Source organism: Salminus brasiliensis, chromosome 18, assembly GCF_030463535.1.
Source record: "Salminus brasiliensis chromosome 18, fSalBra1.hap2, whole genome shotgun sequence".
NCBI classification, from domain to species: Eukaryota; Metazoa; Chordata; class Actinopteri; order Characiformes; family Bryconidae; genus Salminus; species Salminus brasiliensis.
This window is the reverse complement of record NC_132895.1, coordinates 4,818,730-4,836,229: the sequence shown is the minus strand read 5'-3', so window position 1 is coordinate 4,836,229 and position 17,500 is coordinate 4,818,730. Positions and strand designations below refer to the sequence as shown.

General features: G+C 43.7%; 1 protein-coding gene across 1 annotated transcript in view; it reads left to right on the top strand.

Annotated features, from left to right (window-relative positions):
- Nucleotides 1–17,500, top strand: part of stk10 (serine/threonine kinase 10) — a 77,597-nt gene that overhangs the window by 1,312 nt on the left and 58,785 nt on the right. The gene's annotated exons all lie outside the window — the stretch shown is intronic.

The window sequence follows — 17,500 nt, the reverse complement described above, 5'->3', positions numbered from 1 at the left end:
AATTTGTTTGTTTGTTTTTGTAAAGTAAAGTTTGTAAAGTTTGGTGAGAACCAGAACCAGCCCAGTTGCTTGCTGTTTTTTTGGGACTACAGTGAAGCAGTGACTGGCTGAAACTGGGTGGCTTTCACCACTGGGCTGATTGAGTTGTCTGATATCTCAGAAATGTGTTTGTTTTGTAAAGGGAAGTTTGTAAAGTTTGGTCAAAACCAACCCAGTTGCTTGATGGTTTGCCAGGCTCTACAGTGAGACAGTGACTGACTGAAACTGGGTGGCCTTCACCATTGGTCTGATTGAGTTGTCTGATATCTCAGAAATTTGTTTGTTTGTTTTGTAAAGTGAAGTTTGTAAAGTTTGGTGAGAACCAGAACCAGCCCAATTGCTTGCTGGTTTGTCAGGGACTACAGTAAAGCAGTGACTGGTTGAAACTGGGTGGCTTTCACCATTGGGCTGATTGGGTTGTCTGATATCTCAGGAATTTGTTTTTGTTTGTTTGTTTTGTAAAGTAAAGTTTGTAAAGTTTGGCGAGAACCAGAACCAGCCCAGTTGCTTGCTGATTTGTCAGGGACTACTGTGAGGCAGTGACTGAACCTGATAGGTGTTCACCATTAGGTTGACTGGGTCTGGTCAGATGTCCCAGGAGTGGCTGAGAAGAAGGTTTAAGTAAGGTGTGTAAATTATAAAGCCTGTTCTGTTCGGTCCAGTCCTGTTCAATTCCGTGAGAAACTGCGTAACACCCCTCCCAGCAGAACCAGTCCAGCTGCCTTTGCATGTTGGGAGGTCAGGCTCTACAGTGAGGCAGTGACTGGCTGAACTGGCTGGTGGGTTTTCACCGTTGGGTTGGTTGAGTGTTCAAATCTCTCAGACTTGAAGATGGATGCATTTTTGTAAAGTTTACAGTTTGTAAAGCTAGTTTAGCCTCGGATAGGCATACCAGAACCAGAACCAGTCCCACTACACTGGTTGGTTGGTTTTCACCATGGAGCTGCTTGGAATGTGTTAGATATGTCCGACCCATAAATTGAGCTTTTTTGTAAAGTTTACAGTTTAGAAAGCCAGTTCAGTCTCAGTAAGTTGGGAGTGTCAGAACCATCAACCAAGCTGTTGGTTCGTGACCTTTTGAACCTGGGTGTTTTTCTCAGTTGGGCAAAGGTGTCAAAAGTATTCCCGTTCATTGCTCAGGTAGAAGTGAGTGGAGATATGAGGGTTTAAAAGACTTCTATAGAAGCTGAAGTATCAACTGAAGCTTTTTACTCCAGTAAAAGTGTAAAAGTACTGGTTTCAGAACCACTTCAAGTAGAAAAGTAAAAGTAATGGAAGGAAAACAAAAGCCGAAAGCTTAGGCCTCACCACAAGGGTCTATAGTGCACTATCCCCCCCCCCCCAACCCCATTTCTCTAAAAGTCATAATGAGGAGAATGATCTATTAAAATGTTGATGTTAAAAATGTTGGGCTGCACTAGGCTCCTGTTTCAGCTGCAGATCTGCCCATTGAAAATGAAGCATTTCAGTAATATCAGCTCTATTAAAGGAGCGTCTCTGTGCTCTACTGAGCATCAACATGAGCTTCATGGAGGAAAATATGAGGAGTCGTTGTCTAGAAGTTTTGTAAAGCTGCAGAAAGTCAGACTTCAGAGGCGTGTGATCAATAAGCTTTATTGGAATGTAAATGTGGGGCTCAGTCGGGACAGTTCACTGCAGCTCTCTTGAGTCTCTGCCACGGACACAGTCTTCATACTAGACTACAGACACAGTCTGCTGTGAGCTCGCTGGAGAGTGACGGGACGTGTGCAGGTGTGATGATCTCTTATAAACCAATAGGGAGTCAGAATGGAGTCTGTTTATACTTCTCATCCAATCAGGATCAGACTCACACTTTCCGGATGGAGAGATTTATCTGGAGAGGGTTTTTATTGATGACGAGCCGGAATGAAAACAAAGGGAGATGAAATAGGAGGAATGAGGCTGTTTTTAAAATGTAAGGAGGAGAAAGTTCAGATAATTGGGAGAAAAATCAATAATGACTCCAGTAAAGTTTAGAGAACCAACATTTCTACTTAAGAGATGTAGTTGGGTAGATATCTCCGAAGTGGCTGAGATGGAGCTTCTTGAGGGAACAGTCGAGACCTACACCAGAACCGGTCCAGCTACTCTAGATTCTTTTGTGTTGTCAGGCTCCACATCCTGACACTGGTTGGTATTCGCCATTTGAGCTGCTTGGAATGCGTTGGACGTTTCAGGCTGATGAAATAAGCTTTTTGTAAAGTTTACAGTTTATAAAGTCTTGTAGTTGAGTTTAGTGAGAAGCAGCTTTACACCTTTCGCTGCAGAACCAGTCCAGCTGCCCTGGCTTGTTGTCCTTAACCAGGATGGAGGTCATCAGGCTTGATTGAGTAGAGTCAGTATCGCACTGTGGCAGCATAGACGAGACGGTACCTGGGCCTGTTATAAGGTCACTGAGAGGGTGATGATGCTAGATTGATGATAAAGAGGCCTAGTCTGCCTTTTCTTTTCTTTTTTTTTTTTTTTACATTAAATGCTAATGCTTCTCCTTCTCCCACCCTTAACGCACTTAATTCGGCTTATTAGCTCAGTAGACTCAGTAGACCAAGTGTGCTGTTGGAGTAATCTGAACAGGATGCCCTTAAAACCCATTTTTTTACCCCCCCAAAGTAAGTTGGTGGAGGTTCACTTACTTTTTCTAGCCTGCACTCTGGAGGTTTACTCAATAGCTGCGTTCAACATGGTTCACTCATTAACTCTCTCTCACCTTACCTTAAACCATATAGCATTTGCTGCAGGGTGAACTGACTAGGGGGCGATCAAAAGACCTTTCGGACACTTCGTTCGGAAAGCAATGAATTGTGTGGCATAAACAAATCGAATATGGTTGCCATATGAACGGTTGAACGGTAGGTTCGCCTCTTACCGATTTTGGAATATGCTTGCTGTAATTAGGATGTTTACACACACAGAGTTGGGCCGAGTGGTCCAGGCGAATAAGGTGCCGTCACTATGACCAGAGGATAGCTAGTGCGAACCCCGGTCGTGCTGATGACTCCAGTGCAGTGCTGGCCGACTCTGGCGCATGCTGACCGATGCTTTTCTCAGAGGGTGTTGGTTGCCTGGTGCTGTTGCATCGGTGGCAGTTTGAATAAAGAGGTGCGTGTCAGGAGCTTTGCATGTAATGGGGAGAGAATATGCATGGGCTGGGTTTAGAAAATGGGGAGGAAATGGGGGGGGGGGGGAATTTAACTTTAATAATAAGAATAAATAAATAAAGAATCTGAATCATGGGTCATTTTTAATTGTAATTATTTGACAATAATAATTTAATTTTATTTTATTTCTTTTTCATCATTGGTTGACATTCTATCCGTTTTCTCAAGAGCTTAAGAAGTATGCGCTGTCATTTCTCTTATATAAGCATTATTATTTATTTTAATAGAAATGACCTCTATAAAACTGGCGTCTTGGGCCAACTAGGTGTTCCTGCCGCTCCGGGACACGTCTGACCCAATGCAATCACTTCTTTGTCGGTAGTAAGACACAACCACATTGCATTATGGTATACATTACAAATTCTGGGCTATCATCTGTACTCTAGACTAATGTACTACATGCAAGCTCCACGTCGGTGGAAAGTAGGCCGGTTATTAGCATAATTAGATCTCAGCTGGTTCCGGTCACCCCGCTCGAAGCCGTATTTCTGTTGCTGTTGGTTTATTGCGTAAACCTGGACTTGCATTGGTCTTGCGTTACAGCTAGCCTACGTTTGAGCATGGGCACAGCTGGTGCAGCTGAGCCCAGGAGTGCAGTTACTGTGAGAGATTGGCACCTATTGGAGCACCTCTCAGCCAATCACATGGCAGCATTGAGACTAACTGTACTGTGTATGATGTTCATTTATCCCTTCATTCAATTCCTGTAGTTAGCACACAGATGAACAGAGGAGTGGCCTTGGCCACTTTACTGGTTTTTCATTCACGGCAGACTGGCAGGCTGGAGAGCTGGTGAGCAGTAGGCCTTACACTGGCCTTCAGTCTGTAGAATCCTGTAAGTTACATCCCCGTGATCACAGAGAAGACATGGCCTCCACCCAGGCCTGTTGGAATCTGCTGCAGTTTCAGTGGGTGGAAGGAGCGGCAGCTTCACTATGTGGACAAAAAGTATTGGGACACTTGCTCATTTAGTGTTTCTTCTGAAATCAAGACTAATAAAAAGAGCTGATCCTGCTTTTGTTGGAGTAACTGGCTCTACTGTCCAGAGAAGGAGGCTTTCTATTAGGTTTTGGAGGAGCATTGCTATGAGGATTTGATTGCATTCAGCAGCCAGAGCTGAAGACATTATCATCCCCAATTTTCCAACTCATCCCAGTAGTATTGGATGGAGCACCGTCCATCATTCCAGAGAGAACAGTTCTTCCACTGCTCCACAGCTCCTCAATGCTGGGGGGGCTTTATACCTCCCTCTACTAGCCCTCTGGTGCCAATAGGCTCATTATGTTTATCTGCTGCAGAGAGTCCTATTCTATTACAGTACTATAGGGTCTAGATAAGCTTAATGTGTTTGATAAAATGGGTGTCCACAAATATTTGGACATATAAGTGCCTTCTTTTTCTCACCGCTTATTATGTTCTAGGATGATTTTAGGTGGTTTGTGTGTCCATTCACACTTAGTTTAGCTGTTCAGCCGAGGGCCAGGCCTAGGTGTAGAACTGACTATTGCAGACGCCTGGGTTTGACCCCTGCAGTCATAGATCCTAATCCTCAAGGCCTCAAGGTGGCAGAACTCTGCTACCCTGCATTACCCGAGCTGCATTAGGCAACAGAAAATATGCACTATGCTTCTAAAAGCTGCTGGTTTGAACATGTTTTATTGGTCTGGAGATACTGATCTCGAGGCCTTAGGACTATTTGACACCATACGCTGTAACCTCACTGCTTTCCGAGTGTGTGTCGCATGCACAGCGCTTCTAAGTTAATGAGTGGCCACTTTTATACCAGCGTCACGTAGCCCCACAGTACGAAGTGTGACATTTCACTTTCACTTCGGTTTTGACACTTTTCATGCTGCATTAACATGAACCAGCAGCAATACCTGATACATGAGCAGATCAGTATGAATCTGTTGGCACCATGCTGCCCCCTAATGCCAGGCGTGGGCTAGTAGAGAGGTATAATAAAGCCCCCAAGTTTTGAGCTGTGGAGCAGTGGAAGAGCTGTGTTCTTTGGAATGATGGATGGTGGTGGAGCTTCATCCAGTACTTTTGGGATGAGTTGGGGATGATGAGGTGGGGTGTTGATCATCAAATATCCTGACGTCACTGAAGGCAATCAAATCCTCACAGCAATTCTCCTCCAACATCTAGTAGAAAGCCTTTCTCCTTGGACAGTAGAGACAGTTACTCCAACAAAAGCAGGAGAAACTCTCATATACCTACAGAATGACCTGGTGTCCCAAAACTTTTGTCCATATAGTGTCTGTTGTTCTCCAGCACAATGTATGTGAATTGTATTTTTTTTGGGGGGGGGGGGGTCTTTTAGTGCCACATTCCCAAAGCAGGTAAAGTCTCCCAAATCCGATGTTTTTTTACCGTTTTTAATGTTCCTCTGTCTGACATTCGTCTGAACAGTTCACGCTCCTAAACTGATGCCATCGCACAAAAGGGCTCCAGCATCACAGAAGCTATCAAGGTTAACAGCCGGGCTTGCTGTAAAAAGCACAATATTCGGCCACGCCCACTTCTTTGATTTGCGTCCTTGGTTTATTTAAATTTCGCTTTTAAGATTTTTTTTTTCCTTTGACGCTGCCGCAGCAGCGCCCTCCCATGGCCGCGTTCATCCATTCCTTAAGAAATTTCATCAAAAAACTTGAGGGATTATGATATGATACTCTAATAGTCTTAATGTCTAAAACATAGACATCACCCCAAACATTTATGAGGTCTGTGACCTCTCTGTCCTGCCACTAAAAACCTCTCTCAGTGCTGTCGTCCAATTTTCTTTTTCCTCAGTGTATTTATTTTTTTATTTTGAGGAATTTCGAGTTGGATATGTAAAAGTCAGTGAATTCCAGTCTGGCTGTCTGGCCCGGATTTCAGTACCACATATGAAAGTGGCCCAGTACTGAAAATGTCAGATTCAGTGTGGGATGTTGGTTTGTTTATTTATTTATTTATTTGTTAATTTTATATTTGTTGGGCTTTTCCCTTTTCCCCTCCCAAATTGGTAATGCCAGTTAACTCATCCGTTCATAACTACCCCAACAGACGCCTGTGCCGGCCACCATCGCTTTAAGAGAGAGCGGCATCTACCCACCCAAAAGAGCATGGCCAATTGTGCTGTCTCTGTTTCCGGCTGCTGATGGCAAGGCAACATGGCTTGGGATTCATACTCGCGACCTAATGGCCCTAGTGGTACCGTATTGGACTGCTGAGACCCTGATGTTTTCACCCTGTTTTCTCCCTAATTTAATATCCAACACACTCATTCAAGCCACTTATTTTCTGAACTACTGCCGCTAATGCAACATCAACCAACGCACCTCGATGGAGGCGCTGCATACCCGGCTTGTCGCAGACGGCCAGCGACGGCCCAGCACCACAGCGAAGCGATGTAGGAATTGTGCACCATCTACCCCTACCACCCTGGAGAGATCAAGGCCAGTTGTGCTCTCTCTGGGCTCGGTTGCTGATGGCTAGCAGCATGACCGGGATTTGAACCAGCGATCCTCTGATCATAGTGACAGTTGCTGATCGGATTTGGGCCTTTTTTACCTGCTAGTGGAGCTTTAGTGGAGCAACGCCCACCAGTCAGTCCTCATGCTTCAGTAAAGGCACTGTTTTGCTTCTACAGTGGGAAGTGGCAAGAAAACTGAAGTGAAACTAAGCTTTCTGAACACTGCGGTAATGTGTCCCACATGTGGTCTTTATTAAACGCTACATCAGTTCAATAGTAGAGACGTACTGTATGTAGAAGTGGTCAAACTACACATTTTGTTGTTGTGGGTCATTTTTCTTTGAGTATATTGGGGGTATTGTTTGAAGTACTTGAAGAATACTGACCACAAATGGCATAAATTATACTGACTGTGTATCAAAAATCGGTTAAGTATCGCAATATATATATATATATATATATTATATATTATATTATATATTAGATATATGCTATATCGGCCACCGCTGGTCATGTATTGCATTGCCTACATGCTGTGATTTTGGTGACTTGCTGTAAATAAGACTCTCTTGCTGATTCTCTTATAAATACTTCGGCTCTGACTCCTCATTTCCCTTCGTTTTGCTTTTACACTATATGGACAAAAGTATTGGGACACCTTCTTATTTATTGTTTCTTCTGAGGGTCAATCAAGGGTATTAAAGAGTTGATCCTGCTTTTGTTGGAGTAACTGTCTCTACTATCCAGGGAAAAGGGAAGTCTTTCTACCAGATTTTGGAGAGCATTGCTATGAGGATTTGATGGCATTCAGCGAAAAGAGTGTTAGTGAGGTCAGGATGTTGGAGGACGATCACCACCCCACCTCACCTCATCCCAAAAGTATTGAATGGAGCACCACCATCCATCATCATTATTATATAGAGGACACTGTTCTTCCACTGCTCCACAGCTCAATGCTTGGGGGGGCTTTAAACCCCTCTAGCCCACACCTGGCATTAGGCAGCATGGTGTCACTAGGTTCATGCTTGGTTTATCTGCTCCTGACAGTCCTATTCTATTGGCAATACTTCTCCACAGGTGTTTGTGTGCAATGGCACATCTGTGTCAGCAGTGAGCGCAATGTAAAGTAGCTGAATGCATTCATTAGAAGGGGTGTCCACAAACATTTGGCCCTGAAGTTTAGTCTGTGAAGGGGTGGGGAGGGTAAAAGGCTCTAACTATCAGCACTGTCTTATGCAGGAACTGAAGAATGTATGCATTCACGCTTTGTCCTTCAAGGGCAGTGGGCGACGTAGGCCTTGAGAAAGACCTTGTGGGAAGAGATCATGTGGGATAATGACGACAGTGGTAGGAGAAGTGCCGTCTGGCTGCTGCCCTCATGAAGTACTGCCCTGCATTCAGGCTTCTGTGGAAACTTGAAGCCCTCAGGCATTCATAGTAAGGCTTCAGAAATGCAGAAAAGCAACTTACTGTAAAGTGTGGGGAGGAAGGCCCGCCGGTCTGAAGCGCAGGCTGTAATTAAAAGGCAGCACATGGAAAAAATCGCTGTTTCCTACAAATAGCACTGCATAGTCCAGAGCTTCGCCTACCTGCTTGCTTCGATATGTGTGAATAGTGATTCCGCCTAGAGCTGGGCGATCTGGTAAAAACACTATATCACGATATTTAAAGACTTTTGTTTTCGTTATATTCAATATTTATCACAATATATGTAATTACAGACTAAAAACATCAGTAGCGACAGAATCTTATAAACTACTATTCAGATCATAAAATCAGTGATTTTATTTATTTATTTTTATTTTTCATTTTTTTTAATTCAACATCTGCTGTTCTTCATATAATTAGTTAAATAACTTAAATTTGAAAAAATGACTAATTTAATTATAACTGTTTATCTTCACTGTTAGTAATAAAACCTGCAGCTGATCAGTGTTTATTAAGCACTAACAGTCTCCTCCATACGCTTAGAAAATCATATTATTGCAATAAAATGTATCACAATACGCTAAAATATCTTCATATTGCCCAGCTTTAATTCAACCTCTCCAAGATTTGAAAAGATGTTTAGGATCTGAGTCCTCTGACTTATTTGAGATGTTGTCTTAAAATATTGGCGTACGGCCGATCTCTACCGTGTTATGATACCGTGTCTCTCCCACATGGTGAGGTATATGCTTTATGGCGTAAACCACTATAGGCTTTAATGGTATCGGATCAATATCGGGTATCGGCCAATATACAAATGTTAGGTATCGGAAAAAAAGAAAGTTGGATCGGTGCATCCCTAATATACGTCGTAATGCTTTTCTGCTTTTCTAAATGTTCCAGGTCATATCTACTAACTCCTGTAGTATTACTCTACCCCCTCAGTCCACATGCTTCTCTACCATCAGATGCTGCTTCTGTTTCTCTCAGCTTGTCCAGAAATGCACGTGTAAAGCGGCTCTTTTAGGGGTATCGGGTATCGGGTATCTGCTCAATATCAAATGTTAGGTATCAGAACAAAAAAAGGTGGATCGATGCATCCCTAATATACGTGGTGATGCTTTTCTGAGCGTATTGTAGATGCGGAGCTTCTGGGTTTCATTTTTAATGAGCTTAATTGCTTCTTTGTAGTTGGATGAAGTGCAGCTAATTAAGTATGGGACAGTATTAGAATAACAGTTTGTAAAAGCTGCCAGTATTGGTGCATTAGAATTGCATTAATTGTTATAAATTAGTTGTTCGCTCAGTCAACTAATCGGAAATGGCAAGCACATGCTGTTTATGGGCTCTGTTGCCTAAAAAAAACCTGATATAAAAAAAAATCTTTTTAACTTTCATGGCAAGAATGTATTCCAGTTAGTGGTGATTTTATTTATTTATTTATTTTTATTTATTTATTTTTGTCATTTTTGACACATTGTAAAGAAGAACGGTCAGATTCTAATTAGGTCAAAAAGTGAAAAGCATAATAATGAAAGGTTTTTGTGTGACATCCGTGATGAGGCGGTATGTAGAGAGCGTTATGTGGCTCACAGATCTGGTTAGCATACGTTGTTTGATATTTCCAGCAGTAAACAGCTTGTACCGAGTCTCTGGGGAGAAAGCTGAAACAATGAAATTCCTTGAATGTGCCGCTTCGTCTTGGAATAACCCCCCCCCCCCCCCCCCCCCCCTGTTTTCCACACCTGCAGTGCTGCTGCAGGAAGTCGTGGGCCGAAATCTCAGAAGACTTCCTGAACTGCTGAGCTGCGCTTTGGCAGCCTGGCTCTTCTTCAAAGATAGTCTGAATAAAATTAATCAGATTTGCATAACTTTCCCCATTTTCCCAAAATATGGTCAGTCAGGAAAACTGATGCCACCACAGGGTTTTTTGGGAGGGGTGTGCTTTACTTTTGTCCACTAAACCATTCCCCTTTAGTCCTGAGAAATGTAACTTGTAATTTTGCACTTAAAGCAGCAGTATGTAACATTTTCATCTAAAATTAGCAGCTTCAAAATCATTATAGCGTCTCTGTCGTTGCTATTGCAGGCTTAGCACGCTGCCAACTGCGCTCTGTAACTTTGGTGAAGTGGGCAGGACAGCCCTCCAGGTCATATCTATGTAGAACCCTGTAGTATTACTCTACCCCCTCAGTCCACATGCTTCTCTACCATCAGATGCTGCTTCTGTATCTCTCAGCTTGTCCAGAAATGCATGTGTAAAGCGGCTCCTTTAGGGGTGCCTTTAGGGGTCAACCTACCACTACTTTCCAACTGTATGAGGAGCCCCAGAGCAAGACATGCTAATTCTTGCATATCACTGCTTTAATACAGTACAGACGCCATAATCCAACCAGTAGTGAGCCAGTAATGTAAGAACCCTGACTCCTTATTTTCGCTTGAGTTTAATGGTTTAGCTGGTCTACCACCATTAAAACAACTTGACCAGCATGTCCAGTATGACTAAGCTGGTTGAAGAGCAAGCATATCCAGCATGACCAGACTGGTTTTCTGGAGTTTGATGGTTACCTGGTCTACCAGCATGACCTGGTGCACCAGTATAACAAGCTTGGACAAACTGGTTAACTAACTTTTACCTAACTCGACAAGACAAGGCCGTCCTATTCACCATTAGTGGCATTTGGTGCCCGCGGAGCAAAGAGGGTTAAGGACCTTGCTCAAGGGCCCAACAGTGGCAGCTTTGCTGAGCCTGGGTATCGAACCCACAACCTTGTCATCAACAGCCCGGTGCTCTAACCGCAGAGCCCCCCCAAACTATGTCATACCAGCATGCCCAGCTTTATGGGTAATGGCTAGTCTGGTTGAGCTGGTCATGTTGAAAGTCCAGCTAGTCCATCAGTCTTAGGTCCACCAGCATTAGGTAGGTTTTCACCTGGATGACCATCTTTTCAGCCATGAAAGACCAGCTTAGACCATCTGAAACCAGCTGCTAGCTGGACTTACATTACAGTATAGACCCTTTGATCCTTTATTTATTATTACTTTCCATTGTTTTGTGCTCGACAGCATTACTTTTCTAATTGTTATTAAATTACTGCTAATTATTAATAATAATCAGTGCTGTAAGCTCTTAGCCCTGCTTGCTGATGTTCCTGAAAGTTGCACCCATATTTTGGTGAAGTTGTAAAAGTGACACCGCCTGCAGGCTTTTGCTTACACATTTTTTTTACTGAGTCATCAAGGTGTCACCGCTGATCTTCCTTCGGTGATGTCACACAGGAGTTTCACACGGAGCTGGAAACATTATCCTGTTGTCCCTGTGCTCTCTTGAGCTCGTCACATGACTTCTTCAGGTTGTTCATCCACAGGCTTCTTCCGGTCAGGAGACTACCACAGGCCTTGGTCCCCGGACTGTAGGGTTAATGGGTTTTGCTCGCTGTAGTTACTGCATTACTGTATAATGAGAAAGCTATCAGCTGATAGTCGCCTGCAGTTATCTTAGTATTGCATATTGTTCTGCATTGTGTCTCAACAGCACACACAACCCTCACACTACACATCCTCACTAATGCCTAATAAATCGTCCCTGTTTGACAAAAACCATATGTACATTTTTGACGTTTTTCACTTATTGGCCTTATTTGATTCTGGCAGTTGTTTTTTACATTGATTCAGAATTGTATGATGAGCGGACCAATAGAAATGCAGACATATGCATAGACATATTTCTTTAGCTAGTTATCTTTTTCTAGGTAGATATGTTATTTTCTGTTATTTTTTTAGCTAGATATCTTTCTTTCTTTAGCTAGATAATTCATTGTTTTGGCTAAAATGTCTAGCTAACTATCTTCTATCTAGCTATATTTAGCTAGATGTCTTTCTTTAGCTACATAGCTTGCTTTTTTAAGCTGGATAGTTTCCTCTTTTTTTGGCTAGATTTCTATCTTTAGCTAGATATTTCTTTATTTCTAGATATCTGTCTTATTTTGGTAGAGATTTTTCTTTGTTAGATATATTTACCTAATCTTTTTTTTGTTGCTGTTGTTTTTGCTATAACTGATATTTCTTTCTTTCGCTGGATAATTATTTCTTTCTTTGTTTCTTTTGCTGGATAATTCTTTCTTTTTTGCTTTGTTTCTTTCTTTCTTTTGCTAGATCTTTTTTTCTTTCTTTCGCTAGATAATTCTTTCTTTCGTTCTTTCGCTGGATAATTCTTTCTTTCTTTCGTTCTTTTGCTGGATAATTCTTTCTTTCTTTGTTTCTTTTGCTGGATAATTCTTTCTTTCTTTAGCTAGATATTTCTTTCGCTAACTATCTTTTAACTATAACTATACCTATAACTAGATATGTTATTTTTTTTAGCTAGATATCTTTCTTTAGCAGGATGGTTCACTATCTATCTACCTAGCTAGCTGTGTTTTGATTTATATAACTAGCTAACAAACAACTAATACTGGCTGGACATCCTTTATATAAATCAATTAAAATCAGGAAAACCTGTGTATGCTTGCTAGAAAGAGCTTAATCCGTTAATGTGTTTTATGGACTGTATTTATCATTAGTCATTGGGCCCCTGAGCAAAATCTGCAGTTATCAATTGGGCTAACTGAAATAAAATGAAGCTTTTTAAATCCTTACATATAATTTCCTTATATCTGGAGGCGGAGGGTGTGTGTTTGTATCTATTTGAAGGCGTGTGATTGCGTAACTGTTAATTATTGAAGAAGCATGCATGCAGTGGAAGCCCGCTGTTCGCGGATCAGCTGTGCGAGTGTCGTTCTGTGCTGTAGAAGCAGCTGAATGGGGAAGTGCGGCTGGCCGGGAGTAACCTGCTCAGAGGGAAGTGTGATCCACTCGAGCTGGGCTGGTGAAATCACATGTTTCTGACACCGGAGTGCTGGGTGTAATCTCTTTAACCCATGTGTGTTGGGCTCCAGTGATAAGGGCCCGTGATGAGGGTGTGGGGGGGGGGACACGTCTCTCGCTCAACATATGTGACGTGTCCTTTTAACTCTTGGAGTTATTGCTGTAATTGTATCAGGCGCTCAGTTTACATGCCTATTTACATATAATTACATAATTATAATGATTAAACAATACATTTCTTGAGTGTAATGATGCTCGTGTTTTAAATTTTAGCGTCAGATTAAATTAGATTTTTGAATATTTTATGGATCAGGATAGTTTTGTGTTTCAATTCTTCATGGAATGAATTTCTAACACTGTAGGAATCTTGTAGGATGCCTTTTAGCTTCTGGTCCATGTTGACATTCAGTTGCTTCATGCTGTGCCTGGGATGGGTACATTTACTGGTCATGAAGGAATGCACCCGGTCACCAAAGGAGTGTGTGACATTCAAGTAATGATTGATTGCCATTAACAGGCTCCAAATATGCCAGGAAAACATTGCCCACACCATTACATCACCTCCACCAGCCTGGACTGTTGACACAAGGCAGGTCGGGACCGCTAATTCAAGTGGCTAGTGGCACCAACTACATGTCCACCTACCACCTACCCGCCTCAGCAGAAATCCACATTCGTCAGACCCGGCTACGTCTCTCCAGTCTTCAACTGACCAGTGTTGGTGAGCCTGTGCTGAGCCACTGCAGCCTCAGCCTTCTGTCCTTGGCTGACAGAAGTGGTCTTCTGAACCTGATGTGGTCTTCTGCTGTTGTAGCCCACTGACCTCAAGGTTGGACGTGGGTGTTGTGCATTCGGAGATGCTTCTCTGCTCACCACCAGTCTGACCATTCCCTGTTGACCCTCTCTCATCAAAGAGGAGTTTCGGTCATTGTGTCTAGTATCTTTCTTGGTGCTGGTGGTAGGTGGAACTGGGTGGGTCTGAGAAGAATAAATAGTTACAGGCTTTTTTTTTTTCATCAGTCAGATTCATGCAGCTCAGCTCCACAGCCAGAAACTGGTTTAGAGACCTTTCTAAAACTCTGGAATCTGGAACAACCTGAAAGCTTCTTGCTACAAATGAAACTGAGGATTAATTTTGGGCCATAAAATATGTGTAGCTCCAGTGCAAAGCTAAAGAAGCACATTTCATACACCAAACACTCACCAAAACACTTTGTTGTTGTTGTTATTATTATTATTATTATTATTATTATTATTATTATTTTGTTTGTCGAAATGTTTCCCTATTTCTCCCAGTTTGATGCTGCCATTTAACCCATCCATGCGTAGCTGCCCCTAGCGGACAGATAGGTGGACAGACAGACGGACAGATGGCTAGACGGACGGACAGACAGATGGACGGAAGGATAGATGGACAGATAGATGGACGGACAAACGTACAGATAGATAGATGGACAGATAGGCGGACAGATGAATGGACGGATGTTTGGACAGATGGACGGACGGACAGATGTATGGTCAGACAGACAGACAGACAGATAGATAGATGGACAGATAGGCGGACAGATGAATGGACGGATGTTTGGACAGATAGGCGGACGGACAGATGTATGGATAAACAGACAGACAGAGATAGGCGGACTAACGGACAGATAGACGGACGGACAGATGGATAGATGGACAGATAGAAGGACGGAAATATGGATGGATGGATGGACGGACAGACAGACAGATAGATAGATGGACAGAAAGATGGATGGACGGATAGATTGACAGATAGACCGCCGGACAGATGGATGGACGGACAGATAGATGGATGGATGGATGAACAGACAGACAGATAGATAGATGGACAGATAGACAAACGGAAAGATGGATGGACGAACAGACAGACAGACAGATGGATAGACAGATTGGCGGACAGAAGGATGGACGAACAGATGGATGGATGGATGGACGAATAGATGGATGGATGGATGGATGGCTGATGGCTCAGGATTCAAACTCGCGACCACTATGACTCAGGAGGCCGCAGAGCCGCTTGGAGCCCCTCTGTTTTTATGAATTACTCATTTCTGTAGTGACCGATCACTGACCGGAATCTCCCCAGTGTCTCTCGGTCTTCCCCAGGTGCCGCCTGAGCCCTTTTACCAAACCAGGCTTAATCCATTCGATGGGCTTTTAAGTGGATTTGGGTGTGTATTTATGGTCCTGATGCTCGATTTGAAGAGATCATCCCCCGAAGTGTTCTCTGAGCTGAGGAGATACAGGTGGAGCTCGTCAGCTGGGTCGGTGTATGTGCTCGTGCACAGAGAGATGAGTGAAAATCCCTCATTTCCTGTTTATGACCTCAGCCTCTCTGCCTGGAATACACCTGGGTGCCGTTTCCACAAATCCTTGCTTTCGTGGAACAAATCTGCGGCGCATTACGAGTCTTAGATGGCTTTTTACTCATCGGCTGTTGTGCAGGATGAGTTGGAGCATGACTTTTCGGCCCATTGGCCGCAGTCTCCGGCAGTCTCTAGGTGTAAATATAGCTCTGCCATTGTGATTGGTGAGAGCATTCATACCATGCAGGAAGTCTAGCATTTCTCGGGGGGAACAGGTTGTAGCATTTCTGGTGGGGAATGTGCTTCTGTCGGCCAAAGCTTAATGGCAGGGCTTTTACTTTCAATATGACAGATTTAAAAAAACAAGCAGAGCTTCTGTGAGTGCACCACCCTGGCCGTCATCCAGACGGAGGAGAAAGGAACAGTTAGTCATCAGTTTAAAAATTCTTATCATGAATAAATTGATGAAAGTGGCTCACGTAGCTAAACACCGCAGTAGCAGAAGCTACACGGTATGTCCAAATGTTTGTGGACACCCCTTTAAATATATGTATTCCGCTGCTTCAAGTTGCACCCATTGATGATGCTGGTGCTCCGTCCTGTGCTTTTCTGGGCACTGGGGATGAGACCTCACTAACTTCAGCTCTTGTCGTTAATACAATCCGATCCTCACTGCAATGTTCCTCCAAAATCTAGTAGAAAGCCTTCTTCCCTGGACAGTGGAGACAGTTACTCCATAATACCCTTGGTTTTGGAAGAATGAGCGGGTGTCCCAACACTTTTGTCCATGTAGTGTATCTAGAAGCTTGTCTGTATGTTGGTCTGGGTTTGTAGATAAGCGTGTCATGCATGTGGCGTGTGCAATATGAAAGGTTATGTATCCCAGGGTTCCTGAGTGTTTCCCCAATCACCAAGAGGTCACTGGTTCGAGCCCTGGTGGTCCGTAAGGCATCCGAATCCCAGAGAGCTCTCTCTACTGGGTTGGTAGGATGGCCCTCCCTATAGCACTTAGCATGATGCTAGCCAGTGTGGACGTCTGGTAGCTAAAGTAACTGTGTGTGTGTGTGTGTGTGTGTGTGTGTGTGTGTGTGTGTGTGTGTGTGTGTGTGAGAGTTTCAGAAATTCTACCCTTCGCCCACTGTCAGTCATATCCAAATATTATGACCACCCCTGGTTTGGCATGATCTTGGCCCGGGACGTCCCGGATGCCACGTGACTGGGTTTGTTGCACATATAAATAAGCGGGCACACCGGTCAGTTGTAGCAGAGTGCAGAAAGGACACTATTTGACCGATGTCTGGACAGTGTGGGCGTGATAATAGGGTACCGGGCAAAGCTTGGTAGCATCTCGGAAGCCTTCTCCCACATTTGAGCGAGTGCCTCCCACCGGCATACCAGTGGTGCCCCCCCAAGCCATAGACGCCAGAGGGGATCATCGCTCCACCATGGAGCTGCTAACCTCTATAACAAACACCATCCATCACCCTGATACGACCCATGCCACCACGTCCCGCTAGTGCCATCCGAACCAAGACTGGTTACAATTAGGTAGGTGGCCATAATACTCTAATGTGATCGGGGAGACCTCACTAACTTCAGCTCTTGTCGCTTAATACAATCCAATCCTCACTGCAATGTTCCTCCGAAATCTAGTAGAAAGCCTTCTTCCCTGGACAGTGGAGACAGTTACTCCATAATACCCTTGCTTTTGGAAGAATAGGCTGGTGTCCCAATACTTTTTGTCCATGTGGTGTATCTAGAAGCTTGTCTGTACTGTCTGTGGGTCCGGTGGCATCCCTCAAGTGAACAGACAGCTCTTGGAAAAGCTGGAAAATCGGGCAAGCGTCAGAATCTGAGGCCGGAACCGAACTGAAGAGCCAGATTGTGACGTCTGTCTTTCTGTCCGTCAGTTTTGTCTTTTCTCAAAGTCTTGTTTTGGGTGAGGTGTAGGATCTAGCAGGCCTCTGGAGCCTTAAACAGCAGCTCCTCGGCACTTCCGGGGTGTGTGGAGTTTCTTTTCTTGTTAAGGCGAGGTTAAGCAAGCTTTTAATTTGAGTCGTGGTAACTCGAACCCGCAGGCTGCTTTATGTCTCTGTGTCTGCTCCAGCACAAATCACACTCCTGCATTACACCGCTGCTCAAAACACCCCGAGCTGAAACGCCCCTGCAGCTCTCGGCGTGAGAGCGGAAGTGAGGGG